The following is a 13,233-nucleotide window of genomic DNA, read 5'->3' on the forward strand; positions in this document are numbered from 1 at the left end:
TTAAGTATCATCTACTCAACTTAGCCCAACAAATACTGTACTATCCCGAAAAAAAAACCTGCCCTGGTCGGCCTTAACTTCTACAATTCTAATAGACAACTACGCTCCAGCAACAAAGCCTTCATTGAAACTATCTCATGCAAAAACAACTCTGGGGAAGCTCTCTTTGCCCATGAAATTACTAAAACTTGGAACAACCTCCCTCCTGACCTTAGGCTTCTCAAATGTGCATCCTCTTTCTAGAGTGTCCTGAAACCATACCTCTGCACCAACTATTTATGCAACTGCAAGGAACCTCCATAAAGCCACATATAACTATAGGGGCATCTATGAACAACACAAGTGCATGCTGTGTCATGGTTGCTATATAAACACATTATATGCTGTTCATGCTATGTAACACCTGTCTGACTGCTTCTAAGCTGCTCACTGTAAATATTCTGCAAAATGTTATCTGTTCATCCATTCTAGGAATGGGTAATGCTGCAAACTGATATTTTTGTAGAGTTACACATTGTACAAAAATGTCACCTTTTGTCCAACACAGGAATAGACAATGCTACTGATAAATTTTTCTATTGTAACATCCACCTGTAAATTTTTAACTAGGCACTGTCATATTTTTTCTCATCTCTATTGCATTTTATAACTTTGTAATTTCAGGTTAGTGTAATGCGTGTGTTTTTTCTCTTACTTTTTTATGGAGCTTTTCTCCCCAGGATTCCACTGAAAACAAACACTTGCTGTCCAGACGGACTATCCTGGATAACAAATGTTAAATAAAATAAATAAATTAGAAAGACAAGAACCTATTTTAACATAAGCACAAGTTATTATATAACTTAGAAATGAATACAATTAGCTCATGTAAGAAATTATATACTTTAAGTGTTTAAACAGATATGACCAATTAACTGAGTCAAAAGCCTTATCTAAATTGAGACTAATGATAGAAAGCTCTTATTTTTTATTTTTATTAGCAGTCTATTAATGTATGTATTTTATTATATTATCCTGTACTTGTCTATTTAAAATAAACCCTGTCTGATCATTATTAATTAGTTTAGGTATAAGTAGATTAATTCTGTTAGCTAAAATGGACATGAACATCTTATGGTCCACATTTAAAAGTGAAATGAGTCTGTATGATGAACACTTTGCAAGATCTTTATCTTATTTTAAAATAGGTGATATAAGGGAACATTTCCATGATGGGGGGACTTCATCAGTTGTTTTTATTTCTCTATAGACCTTATCTAACATTTAACTGCATCATCCGGTAGTATTTTATATAGTTCTGACATAAGACCATCTAAGCACTGTGCCCTATTATTTTTTTAACTTTTTTATTTGATCTTTTATTTCTGTTAAAGTGAATGGTCTATCATTTTTTATTTGTTCACTTGTTAATTTATTATTTATATTTTCCCTTAGAAAAGTTTTGACTATATCATCATTATGTAGGTTATTTGTATTATGTATATTTTCATAAAATATTTTAAAACCTTCAAGAACACCTTTAATATCTGTTAATTTTTATGTTTTATTAGTTATAAGTGTTAACATTTCTTTGATACAATTTAATTTATTCATTTTATTTGATCTAAGAGCAAGTTTATGCAAGCTTAAAGGGTTTACTGAATATGCCTGAAGTTTAAGGTTTTCCAGGTTTATTGAAATTTTATGATTTAGAATTTCAGCATATTTTGTATTTAAGTTTTTAAGTTCAGTCTGATTGACAATGTCATTTGAGTTTAGATTTAATGTTAGTGTGTCTATTTTGGTCTTTAGTGTATTCAATTCATTGTCCCATTGCCTTGTTTTACTAATATTGTATTGCTTGTAATTCTTCCATTTAAGTAAGCCTTTAGTGACTCCCACAGGACAATGTCAGTTGCATGTGGTTTCTGAGGGCAACATACTTAAAGAGAACATGTATGTATCTCAAAGAATCCCCATTTTCTGAAACAGACTTATCATCCTTGTAAAGCAGAGCCCTTCCCTAACTGTATACAACTGCAACCTGTACCAGTGGATGGGAAATCAGAAATTCACCCCGGTATGACATCAATGTCTCTGATGGACAGAGGTAGCCATTAAATCATGTTATAACTAACATGCACCTCTTAAAATAACCTGTAAGGCAGAGCAACTTGTGGGACACATTTAGATTGCACAGTTAAGTTTATAAAGGCCTCAGTGGTCATTAGCCTAGTATACACCAATTATCCTATCCCGGTTTGTCTTTTAAGGCATCTCCCAGAACATGCATTTCATTGCTTTTGCTTTCCAAAGTAGCTAATTTTCCTTCTTTTGTTACGTCAGAGTTGAAGTCATTCAACTCATCTCCCCTTCCCCTACACAATTCCCTTTTCTAGTTGTCAATGTGCCAAAGGAATTTGAGCTGTTTGTTGCTGTGAATAGCTCACAGCAGGTGACTAAGCTCGTGTTGTGCTATGTCCTACTCCCAGTAAAACACTTGTTTTTGCTGCACTATAAGCTTTTTCTGTAATCAGATTGTAATCCATAGCCCCTACTAATTGGTAGCACACTAGTCCAGATTCAAGAACGCCTGCCTGGTTGTCGCACTAAGCTTGTGGGTGACACAAACAATGACAGCAAAGCAGTTTGTGCACCAGGAAATAGAAGTATACATTGCAACTGTCTGCAAAACAAGGTTAGCAGCCAAATATGCTAATAAGCATATACATGACTGAGGCTCATACTAATGAAGCAAAACATCATGGTAGATTGATTCAGGAAAGGAATAAAATGAGTGTGAACAGATGAAAATCTCTAACTCCCAATTCTAATACATGCTGGAATACGGCCACAAGAGAATGTTTAAAAAATGTTAGGGGTCGCTGCAGACATTATAAACCTGTATGTACAGCAGGCTATCATACAAGGAGCTGCTGCTGCCAAATCTCAGCCTAGAAGGCATAGTGTCCAGACCATGTTTTACCTACCATGACCTACATGAAATACAATAATAGACTGCTATATTGTGGACAGAGGTACTATAGAATAGTGAACATCTGACATCCATACTGGATGCCCTTTGTGAATCATAAAAAAAAACTCATTACAATGGAAACTAAGGTAGGTGAAGCTTTATGTATACTAGCTTCGGGCATTTTTCAGTGATCCACGGTAGACACAGTGGAAATTTCACAGGCCTATGCCTCAAAAATCCTATATCAGTTCCACAATGCAGTGTTGCAACATGTGCAGGAGCATATCAGGTTTCCATTTAACCCAGAGGAGAGAGCTATCACAATGTAAAATTTTAATGCAATAGTGCATTTTGCTGAGGTACTGGGGGTTACAGACTACACTCATATTAAAATAAAAGCCCTATCTGGTGAACTGGGAACAAGGTACAGAAACAGAAAAGGTTATTACCCCATTAATGTCTGTAATGCACAAGGTGCAATTCATGTGAAACAGAGCACCTCTATGCCACTATTCAAGAGGAACCTGGACGAGTGGATGGAGCACTGTAAATTCGCACCAGGGATAGCACCCACAATCCTCCTGGACATGGGCAGTCATCACTAAATGCAATCTTGGGTACTGACTAGCATTTCTATGGTATTGAATTAGGATGAAATGGCTAGGGTTAAAATATGCCAGGTAAATCATTAATGTTAATGCTTTCAAATATTTTACCACCTTGCTTAGATGAGGAGTGTACTGTGGCTACAAAGCTAAATCTATAGCTGTTCTTTTTTTAATATTTTTAGTGGTTAAAATAGCTGCATGGTTTGTACGGGTGCTTATTTTTTTTCTCTTGTTATTTGTTTTTAGTGTTGCAGGGGCATACAAATGCTAACAATATACCTCTCAATTGTTCTGATTTTTTCAGCCTTATATATTTGGTCTGTTGCCAATAAAATTTGGTATTTTTCTGGCACATTATTTGGGTTTTAAATCACTAATGCTATTAGTTTGAGAATAAATTCTAGACTTTATATATTTCAGAAAATTCATGATAATGCAAAACCTAGTAACTTTTTGAGTTTGTAAGAACAATGATTACAATTTGTCACAGATAATGGGCCTTTATTCCCCTCTCCCCCATTATTTTTGGTTTTGTACACAATTTTTGCTCCCATGAGGCTGAGAGGTATGGCTAACATCTGTGTTAATGTCAAGTTTTAATGGCCAAAATGCCCCGCCCCCATTATGTCATTAACTATTTTAGATTTTAAATGGTTTGTAATATTAATACTTCCCTTCTCTTCCATTCCACAGGTCTTCAGTAAATCTATATCATAGAACTACTTTACAAACTGTTTCATGTTTGAGATGCCAATGTTTTCATGACAGTTTTCAGATGCTATGTTTTTCAAACCAGTACTTTCTAATGTCAGTGTTTCTAGACAGTTCTTTCAGATGCTAGTGTTTCTATCCAGTTCTTTTTTTGTGCCAGTATCAACATATAACCACTTCTTTTGTGTGCCAGTCTCAGTGCCTAACCAGTTCTGTTGTATGCCAGTGTCAGTGTCTATCCAGTTTTTTTTGTGTGCCAGTGTCCGTGTCTAGCCAGTTCTGTGTGCCAGTGTCAGTGTCTAGCCAGTTCTGTGTGTCAGTGTCAGTGTCTATCCAATTCTTTTGTGTGCCAGTGTCAGTGTCTAGCCAGTTCTTTTGTCAAATGCCAACTTTGTTATGCTATTGCATTCTACTAACACAATTTTGCTAAATACGTTGAACAGGTAAGCATTTATTGAATAATGGGACAGCATCAGCTTCTTCACATAGTGCCACCAATAACAGAATGTGTAAGTGGCATGATGTTTGGTAAATGGAATTTGACTGGATCAAGAAATGCAATGACCCAAAAACATTCAGCACGTACTGCAAAAAGGAATTCCTAGCCACCAATGGTGGAAGAAACAATGTCACATGACATGAGGCAACTGAACAATATTAGTTTGTTATTCTACAAGCAAAATCCAGTCACCTGACAACAAAGTGGGGAAAGAACACAATCCTGGAGGGACCTGAACTTAAGATCATTGCAGCAGAAATCTCTGAGGTGTTCCAAGCAGCAGAAGCACAATATTTCCTATAACAGTTTGGACTGTGCAGTAAAATTAGTAGCTTGTGCATGGTCAATCTTCTAAACATTCACGCTTCTCATCTCGCTTTTGTAAATTTCGGTTATGTGTGGATTCAATCTACTGAAGTAGATCCCAGTATTCATAATGCAGCCAAAAAAGGTGTAGCACAACTGCCTTATGATGTAAAAGTGTTTGTGATTAAACTTTCTAGCCATTTCTCAGGTTCTGCTCCCAGGACCAAACTTTTTAGACTTTTGTGGCATGGAATTTGCGACTCTCTTAAGGCATGTGCCAACAAGGTGGCTGTCACTCCTGCTATTTATTGAGAGGGTAATAAAAAATCTCCCAGTGCTCCAGTCATATTTCCTCTTCCAGGGAGAAGAGAAGACCCCCAGCTGATATGGCAATACTTTTCAGATAATGTGCACAGTGATAACACATTAACTACACTGCCCCAGTACTATTCACACTTTTTTAGTGTTGTTCTCATAGATTTCAATGAGCACATAAGTATATTAGAAAAAGCAGCACTTACTGTCATGGAAACATTTTCAGTGATGGTCTCTCTCAAGGGAAAACTGCAGGCAAGAGCTAAAGATGCTTTCTTTCATGGAAAACTTAGGGCACTTATAAACACATTAGAAAGCACTTCTTTTAACAAGCTAAGAGACTTCATCGTGTTCTTGAAGACAGCAGCTAAGTACTTGGAACAGTGGTCTGATTTTACTGAAAATAACTACTTGTTTACCTGGTCTAAGTTATCTTTAACTGAGGCTTTTGTTTTCAGTGACTTAACACAGTGTGACCACTGCTCTGAGTCTGCAGGAAAATCATCTTTTCCATGACTATTTAGCAATCAAGACCTTTCTCCAAGAATTATGTACCACAAGCTTATCCCCAGGAGGAAAGTGGCTGAAGCATTTCGGAGAAGGGCTTGAACTGACTGAACTATATTTGACGATTGCTAGGGTATTATCTATACCAACATCTAATGCATTTGTGGAGTTTTTCTTTAGTGAAAAATAAATGGACAGATGTGCGAAACCATTGTAGTGTGGACTTGATAAAAGCTAAGCTAACGATTACTGTAAATTACCATATGAAATACAGTAACTTTTATTCAAATTTACATCAAACTGAACACTTTTTCATGCCATCAAATCAAATGCAAAGTACACATTTCAAAATAAGTTATTTTAGTTTTCTTGTAGTGTACAGTATGTAGATGTTTGGTTCTTTTTTGATTTTTTTTTTTTTTTTTTGCTTTTATTTACAATAAACATACTCTTAGTTTTCCACAATAAAGTGGTAAAAATTTGTGGAAAAAAATTAGCTGTGGTAGTGCAGCAGTTGGTGATGTCACTTCAGAGCAAGAGGTTTTCTGGTTCAAATTCTTGGCTGGGGTGCATTCTGTGCTGAGTCTGTATGTCCTCCCTGTGGTCATGTGGGTTTCCTCTGGGTGCGCTGGTTTCCTCCCACATTCCAATGACGTGCAGTAGGTGGATTGGACACTAAATTAACCATAGGTGACTGTGTGTATGCAACTGTGTGGTATGAATGAACTACCATGGCAGGGCTAGCCACCCGGTGGTGTAAACCTTGGCTTGAGATGATTGTCACTGCTGAAGTGACATTCTGACCCCATGAGCAAAAATGGGAAAGGGGTTGAGAATGGATGGATACTCAATTATAAATGTTTAAAATTAGTGATCTTGTGTGAAGTGTGTAGATTTTCTAGTTGTCTTGTTCAGAATAGTTATAGTTAGTGTAATATGCAGAATTTAAAAGTTTTTTGCTTTTTAAATAAATATAATTCTCTACTTAAAATAAGTAGTGTGTTTTTTCTATGAAGTTTACTTACTGTTACAGCTGAGTAATGTGTGTGTTTTTGCAGTAATGCTTCACTTTTACTAAAGTTGCATAATTGAAATGGTTTCTGAGATTTCAGTCTGCTGTAACTTCACACTGTTGTACCCATAACTGCATCTCCTTCACCACTCCTGTGGTGATGTCATGATAGAGGGTGTGGCCAGTGTCATATCAGCCACACCCCATGTCCCACTTTGGCCCATTCAAAAGGTGACACATTCAACCCAATGCTAGTCATGTAGATGAAGAGTTTAGAAAACGTAATTCATGTCAGCACTGTGGTCAGAAACATTAACAGTAATGGAAACATTCATTCCTCAGACAGTGGGGCAGTGTCAAGTATCATAAAGCTTCTGTTAACAGAACCATACAAGTTACTGTACATGAGTCTCACAGTAAGGTATGTGTGTGGACCATGATATTCCTTGCCAAAGTACGCATCAGTAACAAAATACATACATCTTCCCTGTTCTGCATTTCAACTAGTCCGCCCATCCCACTCCCTCAAAAGATAAAGATGATGATGCTCTTGAACTGAATGCAATAACTAATGATAAAGCAGAACTTGATAGTACTTTAAAAAGTAATACTATTTTGGTAAAAACATTTGTCAGACATATATCAGTCTGTAGCAAGATTTACTAACCTTGCACTTAAAGAGATGCTGTTAACAGAGCATTATGGATTATGAAAATATTCATAGGAATTTGACAAATAACTGAGTTATGCACAACCATACACAGAATAAAAGTTAATAACAAGTAGAATATGTTTCTCTAAAAAATGCTGTGGGTGAAGTAAACCAAGTGAACAGTTTCAGATATGTTGCCCTATGTGGATTAGAACCCACAGCATGCTAAAATGTAGCCATGCTGCCTGGTTTCTTTACAGGCCAAGCTAACAAACAGATCTTTCATCTTAACAAACAGGTATTGCTGGTGTGTATTTGAAGTCATGTGTAGAATGAATGAATACAGAAACTCCAAACACTTATTGGACATGTTATTGTAAAGACATAACAGCTATCAACACATAACTGAAAATGTGTGCAAGCAGTCAGACAGGCATTCCTTTTGGCTTAAATAAATGCAACTGTAGTAAAAATGTTTACTTTATTTGAAGAAATTAAAGTAGTTATGTATGATATATAATGCTGCAGTAGGTGATACATGATACTATAACGGAAAACTGAGAAATGCACAATCAACAACATAGGTAATAGTATATGCACAAGGAAGTGGATGTGTGAAATTATGTCATATATTGTAAAACATATGCACAACAAAGTTCATAATTATGTATACTGTAAACATTATTAAAGAAAATAACAGTATGGGAATCAAACCCACACCTATAAGGACTGCAGTTACCACATCTACTTAATTATCCCCATGAGCTAACTGTTCCAACAGCTAGTTAATGGTTATAAAAAACATCTATCTGATATACATGTGGTACACAAAAACTCTAATTTCCATAGGAATGACCATGAATATGTAGGATAGTCACACTTACTGTAGAGATATATGGGCTGTCTCCACACCTTGGTGACCCTCCATGGCACTCTGATGCAGTTCATCATAGCGGTGTCAAACCTGCACTCCAGGGTGACAGATCACTGTACGTCTTTGGTGCTAACTCATATTCCGGTTCCAGATGTCTATTATCGTGAAGTTCCTTGGCCTGGCTTTCACCCATTGCTCCCCTCCAGCGTGCATCTGCATTGATCTCCTCCTCAGTCCAGTTAGGCACATGAACATTTCTCAGCCTCCTTGAAGTAACCATATTGATCCTTCAAAGGAAAATGTCTGATAAATGCAAAAACAGAAAAATGCTCATGGAGGCCTCGGGCACATTTCACAGCACTATTATTTACTGTCATATTGTTGTTTCCTAACACTGATCTATAAATGCATCAAAATCACTATTTAACAGTGTCCTTGATGTCATGTAATCAGATCATTGGAAGATAACTGGCAAATGACACACACAGTACTGTTTATGGATGCCTATTGGGCACTTACGCAGCACAGTTGGGTGTTATGCCATATGTAGCCAGTTTACACTGAAGTACCCAAATGGGATTCCAAAATCTAGAATTTTAATGAACCTCATTAATGTATGCTGCAAATGGTACTTAAAGTCAGGTGCACATTAGGTGTATTTAGTTTCTGTGATTTGGAGTGAGAGGTACATTGGCAAATGGTAGCATTTCTGTTTTGGTGACTATTACATATGTTAAAGTTAGTCATTCTCAAAGGTACCTGTTTAAATGTATTTTTATTGAAAATGTGAGCTTTAACAGAACTTGTAAGTTATTGGACTGATGTTTGATTGACATTAATGTAGAGAAGTGTTGCTATTTCAAATTATTGGTTTCATTTGCATATGAAGTTGTGTAGGCAGAATTACACTGCAAATGTGAGCGGTATATAAAGACACATTTATAGATCATCCATACTTCTTACTAATAATTCCTTGCACTCTGAGGTATAACTATGGAAACCTACTGATTCTGACACTATCTGTATGTACTACGTTCTTTTGATGTTATGGATGTTTCTTAATTTATGACTCTTAAAAGTGTTAATATATTCTGTTGGTGTTACGGATATTTCTTCACTGATGTTTTTTTAAACAGTGTTATTGGTATGTTCTTTTGCCGTTATGGATATTTCTTCACTGATGCTTCTCAACAAAAATCTTAACACTACTGTCTCAATATACAATGGATCCATACTGTCTGTTGCCTGCCTACAGATCCTGAGGTTTGCTGACATTTTTTGTATGTTGATCAATTGCTAGTCTGTATAGTGTTTTCACATGAAATGCATGCAGGCTCCTGTGGCATGATGCTATTGTTTCTGGACCTCCATTCAAAATATATGTACTGTGAGGGGTTCTAATCCCACACACAGACTCCAAAGATATTAGAAGCTTTGTTTATTTTACAAATCCTATATATATGAAGGCATTATTGTTACTTTTTATATATCAAAGTTAGTATTTATCGCAGACAGTGTTGTACAAACTTTTGCATCACACAGGACTGCATTCTGTTTATGTTGACATACTCTGCCCACAGAAACATCTGCATAAATAGACTCACATATCACTGTCTTTCAAATAGCCAACCATACAAGGGGTGACAACTTCTCCCCATAGGAAAATGAAATCATACTTGATACTCTCTGAAAACATGTACAGAGACTCCTTGGCTGTTCTGGCAATACAGCTGAAAAATGAAATCTGGACCAAACTCATTAACATGGTAAATATGGTAGGAGGTCACAACAGATCCTGTAATGGCCTGTAGATGACGCTGCTCAGACATGATCTTTCATACAGCCAACAGATTAAAACAATATGAGAGACTGAGGGATGCCACCAGTAGTGGACAACCACTGATCCTCTGATGACATCACAATATTTCTGGCCTCACTGTATACAGTAAAAGGGGAGCAATGCATACCCAGGGATGGGATAGAAGCTGGCGTTCCAGGCCGTGCATGTAGGTCTTTCTTTCCATGACATGGCTGAGTATAAAGAAAATCTCTGCATATGGCTGCAACATGCATATTCATGTGTCATTTTTGATTTAAAACAAAAGACCTGAACCACACACACAGATCCACACGGGGTGATGATGATGAATGTAATTTGACATATATTCCTACAACAGCAATAGAGACAGAGCAGTCCAACCAAGATGTGTAATGCTGTCTGCATTAATATTCACAGGTCCATCTACTTTGGGACAACATCTGGAAACAGCAGGTGTTTCCATACTGTATTACTGCAACCACAACCTGTTATTGCATCAGCCTCACTGCTGTTTACTGTCATATTGTTATTTTCCCAACATTATACAATACAGATACATCCAGTGTGGGATCAAGCTGTGCAGGTTCAAGTGCAGACAGACCAGGTATGCTACTGCAATAGGTTCATAGCTTGCATCAATATGTAGCACAGATGTGATATGTAACATTAATGTCAGTATTTTTCAACACAAGGCCATGTTGCCTACAGGCACAACGTCCATCATGTGAGTATCTGCAGACCTTGTTACTGTGTTGTGCATGTGATAATGTCAATATTGTTTTTGCTAAATACATGACTGTGTTGTCTTTCTGTTTACTTTCCCACCACAGGATCCACAGTACAACACACAAACACTCCACAGCATGAGACTGTCAGTGGTATGCTATTAACTACCTTTCATACCTGTTATAGCTGTTACTCCTGATGTTGTCCTCCATTAATTCAGTGTCATCCTTCCCATTCTTAGACCAGACTGCATCAACCTCATCATTTGCACAAACAAGTGGTATGTGTTTGTCAAATCTTTTGTACATTTTAACTGTATAAGAAGAGTTAATGGTGGCAATGATGTGATCACTAAAACTTATTTTTCCCCTAAAATAGTTGAAGCACATCCCACTTCAACAGCACCATGTTCCCATGAGGAGTTGTCAGGTGTGTGTTTTGCTTGTATTCCTCACATATGTTCGGTATGTAACCTAATTGTATACTCCATGTTATGAAGATTAGATGAAGCATACATACAGAAGACCTCATGTAAAGTCAGCATTATTTGTAACATTGCAGTGAGACACATATGTCATATGTATTTGATGTTATCCAGCATGTGATGTAAGCACATTGACCTGATCTGTGTTGTCATCTGTCTCTTCTTTTAGCACATCAACTGTCTGTATTGTCGTTAGCCCATCCAGTGACTATGATGAGGTATTTGATGTGTCTCAGCATGGCATTGTGGCCCTTGATACACAGGACATTGATGTGTTGATAGAGTTTGTCCAAGATGCTGACAGTGATGGTGATGCAGCTGTTGCCTCAGATGTGGAGTGAAATTTGTCTGGCCATTCAGAAAATGATAGGACATTGGAAGTTGAACAGGATGAGGCTGTTGAATGACAAACCCAAGGTGAGACTGCTGCTGATGTTGCAAGTTCCCCCACAACACCCTGAAACAGGGCAATGCAGTAGACATATGTGAGCAGATGGTGTGCATGGCCAGGTGTCAGAGAGTGTCCACCTCCTGCTGCAGGCAAATGAATGTTCCCAGCAATGTCATCAATCAGACATCAGTGCACTTGTATGTGCCACACATCGTGTGGCACACTAGATACGTGTGATGCATGAAAGATAAGAGCACAGACACACTGAGATAATGGCAGCATTGACTGCTCAAAATGATAGGATGCTAGCTGTGGCACAGTCAGTAGAATCCTGGCCTCTATGGTACTGCAGTAGTGCCATAGTACAGGCAGGGCTCTGCATGCCCTAGATGTGCTCAGCCAACTGCAACATGGGAGAGGAAGGCCACCTATCTTCAAAGCCACCATTGCTCATTGAGCATCAGTGCCTGTGGTTCAGCATGCACACATTCTGCTGCTGGCCCATCTGCTGTTGTCCAAGTCACAATAATACCTTTAACTCATGGTCAGGTTCCTTCACCTCAACATGGTATTGTCACCCCATCGGTCTCCTCTGTGAAGCAACTGGGCCAAGTGGTAAGGGCAGAGCAGTCCACCGTGTGAGCCATCAGTGTGGTAGTGCTAGACTACATTAGAGAGAGAGTCCAATAGTGTTATAAACACAGTTTACTGTGATACATTTTTCTGAGGCTATTAAAAGTTCTGCATTATGTCCTGTGTTGTTTTTCTTTTTTCATGTTGTTATATTGCAGAGATTGGAATGTGTTACACTGATTTGTGTCCCTTATTGTTTTCCATACACTGATACAACAATCTGAGTGTGCATGCATACCTGTGTCAGTTGTACCCTGAACTAAAGTCCCCTGTTGTGGTAAACTTGCATATTTTCATACTGTAATATAGTATGATGATGGCGTTATGTCTGATGCTCAGTGTATATATCTGGTGGGTAATTGCCATTAGATGCTATCTGTGCTGCTGTGGTGGGGAAACACCTGATCAATGTTTAATTTATGTGCTCATGTACATGTGGCTTGTTATGCCTCATGTTGTTGGTCAGACAACACCCTGTTGCCTAGGCCTGCACTTGTGGTTGTACCCTCTGTTGTCTATGTCTGCGTCTTCTGGCCCTTACATCATCCTGCTCATCCTCTGATACCAGTGGATTGTCCTCTTCAGACATCTAGGGTTCTTGGGGTAGTTCATCCACTCCTGCAGCTGGAAGATCACCATGTGCTCTATTAGCATGTTGTGCAGCATGAAGCACACTGTTATCATTTATGCTGCCTTTTCAGGTGTGAATTGCAATGCACCTGTGGATGTATCCAGACATC

The sequence above is a fragment of the Protopterus annectens genome, chromosome 5.part0 (genome assembly GCF_019279795.1).
Source record: "Protopterus annectens isolate FY-2018-M chromosome 5.part0, PAN1.0, whole genome shotgun sequence".
In the NCBI taxonomy this organism is placed as follows: Eukaryota; Metazoa; Chordata; order Ceratodontiformes; family Protopteridae; genus Protopterus; species Protopterus annectens.